The sequence below is a fragment of the Elephantulus edwardii genome, unplaced genomic scaffold (genome assembly GCF_000299155.1).
Source record: "Elephantulus edwardii isolate Elephantulus edwardi_28Jun2011 unplaced genomic scaffold, EleEdw1.0 scaffold00285, whole genome shotgun sequence".
Classification (NCBI taxonomy): Eukaryota; Metazoa; Chordata; class Mammalia; order Macroscelidea; family Macroscelididae; genus Elephantulus; species Elephantulus edwardii.
The window spans coordinates 1,333,485-1,340,502 of NW_006400035.1; positions in this window are offsets into that span (position 1 = coordinate 1,333,485).

The following is a 7,018-nucleotide window of genomic DNA, read 5'->3' on the forward strand; positions in this document are numbered from 1 at the left end:
AGTCTTTGCAATTACGTGCTGTGCATCAGAGAGTAGGCCAGTGAATAGGGATGATAGAAAGAGAATTGATGCCTTTGAGCTGTGGTGCTGGAGAAAAGTGTTGAATATACCATGGACTGCTAGGAGAACAAACAGGTTTGCCCTGGAGAGGGTGAAGCCAGAATGCTCTTTGGAGTCAAGGATTCTGGAGCTTCAACTAACATATTTTGGGCATATTGCAAGGAGGGACTGGTCCTTGGAGAGGGACATCATGTTTGGGAGTATGGAGGGACAGTGCAGCAGAGGAAGGCCCTTGATGAGATGGATTGATTCTGTGAGTGGAGTGGTCGGAATGAGTGTGTCTGAGACGGCAAGGTTGGCGCAGGATAGAACGGCATTTAGGGCTCTTGTACATGGGGTTGCTATGAGTCGCAAGTGACTCAATGGCACAGAACAACAATGATCATTGATATCACATGAAAGCAAAATACTGATGAAGATCATTTTTAAGGGGCTGGAATAGTACATAGATAGAAATTGCCAGAAATTCAAGTGGGATTTAGAAGAGGTCAGGGCACCATGGATATAATTTCTGCTGTCAAATTAATCCTGGCTGAAGGTAAGGAATACTAGGAATATACCCCAAGAAAATTAGAATCGAGACAAAAGAAGTTTACACCAATGTTCACAGCAACATTATTCACCATCACAAGAACATGGAAACAGCCTAAATGTCCCACCACAAGAGAATGGATTGAGAAATTGTGATACATTATACACAATGGAATGCTATGCTGGAGCAATGATTTTAAAAATTACTATGTAACTTGGGAGAAGCTGGAGAGTATTATGCTGAGTGAACTAATGCCATTACATAAAACAAATACTGCATAAGACCATTTTTGTAAAAATAGAAGGATAACTATTAAAATATGTTGGGAACCCAATGAGGGCAGGGGACTGAGAGCAGGAGGCTGAGGATGGGTGGGGGTGAAACCACAGGGTTGCAGTTTGGTGGATGGAAGGAGAGGGAAAAGATCCAAGTGAAAAGACAGGGTAATGATGGGCAAGGTCCGTAGTGATTGATTTTATGAAACATGATGGATGAGCATGATTGTTTGAAGCACAGTGTGAATGAAAAATTCAAGTGAAATGCAACGTATGTGAACATTTGTAAACTAACCAATAAAAATTAAATATGTGGCAAATTTTATGCATTATACACTCACCAAAATGTTGTTTATTGAATCCCTAGCAAGTAGATGCTTGAACTCACTGCTGTTGTGTTTATTCCAATTCACAGTGACCTTATGTTGTTGTTGTTTTGCCATAGAGTCATAACTGACCTTCAGCTGACCCTCTGGCAGGTTTTCAGAAGCAGTTAATCACACAGGAAGGGGTTTGCCATCCTTCTCCCATGGAGAAACTAGTGGTCTTGAACCTAATGTCTTTGGAATTGTAGCACATGATTAAAACTATTCTATATGGTTTCTGAGGCAGTAAATCTCTATAGGGTGAGATTACCTCTTCTCCTGCACATAGCAGTTGATGTGTTTGAACTGTTAGCCTTACGGTTAGCAGTCTAGTCCTTAATCTATACAGTCATTAGAATTCCTTTACTGTGTCACAATGACTCTTTAAATGGATACTGAATAGATTTAAAAAATACATATGAAACTTGGAAAACTCCTGTTTTTTATTAGTGATTATTGTAATTGTTATATGCCCTCAAGTCAACTATGACTCATAGCAACCCTGTGAACAGTGGAGGGACTGTATACCTTATGTTCGTTTTACAGAAGGTCTTTTTGTGTGGACCATTTAAGAAGGAATCCAGACTGGCTGTGTGACCTTGGGTCAATCATATCACTTAATGCCATATCTCGAGATACTTGAGTTTTGGGCAAAGGATCTCACACACGTCTTCTAGTGCTAATACTCTGTATCTCAGCTTCAGAAAGCAGCTCCAGCTTCCTCGTCTTCTCTGCAAATATGCCTGGTCTCCCAAAGCACTGTTGCCATTGCCTGGATACGGACTACTTTGGGAGAAAGGAGAAGAGGACAGCAGGCTTGCACCAGAACTAAGTAAGCTTACATCCATGCCATTTGATGTTTAGCTTTAACCAGAAGGACATTTGTTCATTTCACTTTTATTTTGGTCTCATCTAAGATTTACTGAAGGCATTTAATTGATAAGCCCCTGACTTCTTGCAAAATAAGTCGTATTAGCCCCTGAGACACTGAGTCAGGAATCTGACCCAAAAAGTTGATCTTCCTGGAGGCAATTGGCAAATATCAGCAGATTCACAAGAAAAGTTTCTAATTGAAAAGCCTGCAGTAGTCCTGCACTATGGTTCAGTGCTATCTTGTTAATTTATTTAGTGCAGTGGTGAAGAGGAAAGAAATTGGAGCAAAGGATGTGAGGAAAAGGGGCTTAAAAATGTAAATACATGATTACTTTTTAAATTTTTTTACATGATTACTTTTAATGACCTTATTACTCAACATCAAAAATGTTTGTATTGACAAATAAGTATGCAAATGTTTATGTCAACACTCACTTCATTAAAATAGTAAATGGTTGAAGTTAATATTAGTGTAGCATTGAAATCTTGAGTAGTTTTGATTACATAGTAATAAGCTACTGATGAGTATCATTATGTACCAATCATACAAAAATGAGGCAACTGAAGGCCATATTTCCAAAATTGAGTTCAGCAAGTGCATCCACACACTAAATGCCAGACTTTCTGTGTTCACATCAAAACATAGTTGGAAGGTGCACAAGTGCATGTGCAGAAATATTATTGTGCATGCACTTACAAAATTAAGATCTCCAAAAGTGTTTCAAATGAGGCTCCTCTATGCTTAGCTTTTTGTTGTTGTTTTAGTTATGTACCATCAAATTGCCTGTGACTCATGGTGACCCTATGTGCAACAGCTCTGAAGTCTGCCTTATCCTGAGCCACTCTCACTGACTCTGACACATCTACACCCATTGCCCCAGTCACTGTATCAATCTATCTCATCTGGAGTCTTCCTCTCCTGCTCTGTCTCTCCATCCTTCTGAGCATGATGTCCTTCTCCAAGAACCAGTCCCTCCTGACCATGTGCCCAAAGTATGTGAAATGGAACGTAAAAATCCTAGCCTCCAAAGAGAAAGAGAAACTTGGTTTCATCCTCTCCAAGACAGACTTCTTTGTTTCCTTGGCAGTCAATGGTATGTTCATGACTCTTCTCCAGCACAACTCAAAGCCATCGATTCTTCTTCTGTTATCCTTAGTCATTGTCCAGCTCTCTGATGCATAGCAAGTAATTGCAAAGATCACGGCTTGGATCTGGCACACCTTAGTCTTTAGACATCATTGTTTCTCAGTACGCTGGAGAGGTCCCTGACAGCAGATTATCTCAGTGCAATTCGTCTTTTGATTTCCTGACTGCTGTTGCCAAGAGTGTTGATTGTGGAGCTGAGCAAGCTGTAATTGTTAAAAACCTCATTCTCATGTCCATCTATCATGGTGCTGCCAATTAGCCCAGTGGTGAGAATCTTTGTCTTCTTGATGTTGAGTTTCAATCCCTATTGTAGACTACAGTCCTCCAATATAGGTCCTCCTCAGTTCATTCCGCAAGCAAGGTTGTATTATCTGCATAATGCAGGTTGTTGATGAGTCTTCCTCCAATCCTGATGCCACATTCCTCTTCATAAAGCCCAGCCTCCTGAATTATCTGTTCTGCATATAGATTAAAAAGTATGGAGACAGGACCCATCCCTGACACACTCCTTTCCTAATTTTGGTCCTTGCTTTGTTCTAAGGACTGCTTCCTAATCCAAGTATAGATTTCACAAAAACATGATCAACTGTTCTGGAACAAGTTTAATTACAATTTGCTTTGATCCACACAGTCAAATACCTTTACCTTGTCAATGAAGCACAGATAGACATTCCTCTGGTACTCTGCTTTCTACCAAGGTCCATCTGACATCAACAATAATGCCTCTAGTGCCATAACCTCTTCTAAACCCAGCTTGCATTTCTGGTAGTTCTCTGTCAATGTACTGTTCCAGGATTTTGTTTGAGTGTGATATTAGCTGTATTGTTATATTGATGTTAGTTATATTGTTATAAATTTCGGCTCTGTGGATTCACCCTTTGTGGGATGGGAATAAGTGTGAATCTCTTCTAGTCAGTTGACCTGAACCTAAGCTTGTCCAAGAAAGCATCTGTTTGTTGAAATATGTAAATTGGTATTCCATCAATTCCTGGAGCTTTTTTTTTTTTGCTAATTCCTTCAGAGCAGCCTGCACTTCCTCCTTCATCACCATTTCCTCTTGATCATATATTGTTTAATAAAACTCCTCCGACAATTTCTCTGTCAGCCAATTCTTTCTGACACAGTGACTCTATATAGTCTTTCCATCTTCTTTTAATGCTTCCTGGATTATTCAATATTCTTTCCATAACGTCCTTAAAGATTGCTACTCAAAGCTTGAAAATGTTCTTTAATTCTTGAATCTCAAGAAATACCTAGAGAGTTCCGCCCTTTTGATTTTCCGACTCCAGCTCCTTGCATATTTCATTATAATATTTTGTCTGTCTTCTCAAGCTGTCCTTTGACATCTTCTATTCAGCTCCTTAACTTCTTGATTTCTTCCTTTTGCTTTGGCTTATTGGCGCTCTAGTGCAATTTTCAGAGTCTCTTTTTACATTCATTTTGGTCTTCTTCCTCCGTCTTTGTAATGACCAATTGCATTCTTGAATGATATTCTTGATCTGGTCTTTTTGTTCATTAGAGTTCAAGGCCTCAAACCTGTTCCTAAATTGGTTTTTAAATTCATATGACATAGTCTCAATATAGGATTTTTATCCCTGTGGATACGATATGATCTTCTTTAACTTTAATTTGAACTTCCATAGGAGTAGTTGATGGTCTGTTATGCTATCAGCACTTGGCCTGGTTTGGGCTGCTGATATTGAACTTCTCCAATTATTCCTTCCACAGATGCAGTCTATCAGGTGAAATCCATGTGTATAACCTGCGTTCAAGTTTCTTATAAAAGGTATTTACTATGAATAAATCATTCATTGTGCAGAAGCCTTAGTTTTCCTATTGCTAATCCTTCTTCCTTGTTTCCAACTTTTGGATTCTAGTCATCCATTGTTATTAATGCATCTTGGTTGAACTATAAATTTCTGACTGCTAAAGTTGGTAGAAATCATCTATTTCCTTCTCTTGGGCTCTGGTAGTTGGTGCATAAACTTGAATGATAGTGGTATAAACAGGTCTTCCTATGCTTAGCTTACACACAAGATTTCTTTTTAAAAAAGAAAAGAAAAACTAGAATTTTGCAAGTAAGCATGCATGGATACATATATTTGTTGTATTGTAAAATATAGGGTCTAATATGACTCTTAGAGGGACCCAGCATGTGGGTTTATTCTTTCGTTTTGCTACTTCTAATGTGCTATACTTGAGGAGCACACTTTGAATCTCCACATTGACTTTTTTTTTAATCAGTGAGAAAGATGCAGAATTTCTCAGGTGGACAGAAAAAATTATTTTTTTGATATTTCACGTATGTTATAGCTGAGATTTTGTTTAATTTTTGTATTATGGTTTTAACAAAAGTTTACAGAAAAGTTGGACTTTCACTAACTCATTGTTACAATTTACCTCCCTAACCTCACCCCAGTTGACATTTTTTTTAAAAAAAAGTTATTTAACTTGAGAAATTGGTTCAATAGACTTTAATGTCACATGTTTTACATTTACATCAAGGTTAAGAAGGAAAGTCCTTTGCATTAGGGGAAAAAATCCTTTGTATTTGAGTGAGGGAAGAGTACTGAGCTGTTCAAAGACAAATTAATTCTAAGCGGATTTTTATTTCATTATGTTGAACATTATGACTGAACAACGATCAGTCAGGGAGCAGGTGCTCATTGAGCATGGGCTGTGAGACTGGTCTTCTCAGAATTACATAAAAGAAGTACTGTTACCCAAGAGGATCACTCAAATTGATAAGCAGCAGATGTCTATGTACAAGTGTCTTAGTTTTCAGATGCTGCTTAACAGAAAAATCACCAGTAAGAAGCTGTAAAAAATTGACATTCATTTTCTCACAATTTATAATTGTTTCAGTGAACTGTGACACAACTAATTTCTTTTGAAATTAGTAGTATGAGATTAATTTCTATAAGACAGAAGTTAACAATATTTAAAATGTCCAAACTGCTGTCCCACTCCATCACCTCTGACATCAATTATTCCTCCTCCTTTAGTCCTCTCATTCCTGTCTATGCCTGTGAGTTCTAAAACTCACTGAAAGATCTCACAAAGACTGAAAAACCATCAGTGAAATGGCTCATTCAACTGTGGCTTGTGTATATCAGACAGACTGTTGAATGACAGGTTAGAAACCTGTAGGCTGAGGTTATTTCTTGTTGGCTGTCAGCTGTTGTTTGTCAATTTTATTGCAGCTGCATCAGTTAGATCCAGTGTCCCAAATGAACAAGCACTGAGCTTCACAGGAGCATTCCTTCTCTCCACCCTCCCCACCTTGATTAATTTGTCAGTTTTCATATTTTCATTTAAATATATTATGTTTTATAGTATTAACAACAATTTATCAATGTCTTTATCACATCTTCTCATCAAATTCTCCCTACACCTTGCACCCACCCATCCATTTTTCGCATGAGCCACTAATCTCTGCTGCCCAGTATATTCCCCCTTCTTCCTCTCTCTTTTTCCCTCTTACTTCTCCCCCTTTAAACATACAGGTATATATAGTATCAGTCTTAAACAGTGTTCTTGCTTTTGTGCCTAAACTATTTCATTAGCCTAATGTTCTCTAGACTCATCCATATAGCATAGTATATTACGAATTCTTCAGTATTTTTATTTTTAAATACTTCAACATTTTTCTTTTAAAAAATATTTTACTGTGATTTTTTTATTAATTTAGTTTGTTTATTTTTCATTTCAATGAACATCTACAGAGATTTTGGAATTCCATTCATTCATTGTTGCACCCTTCTCC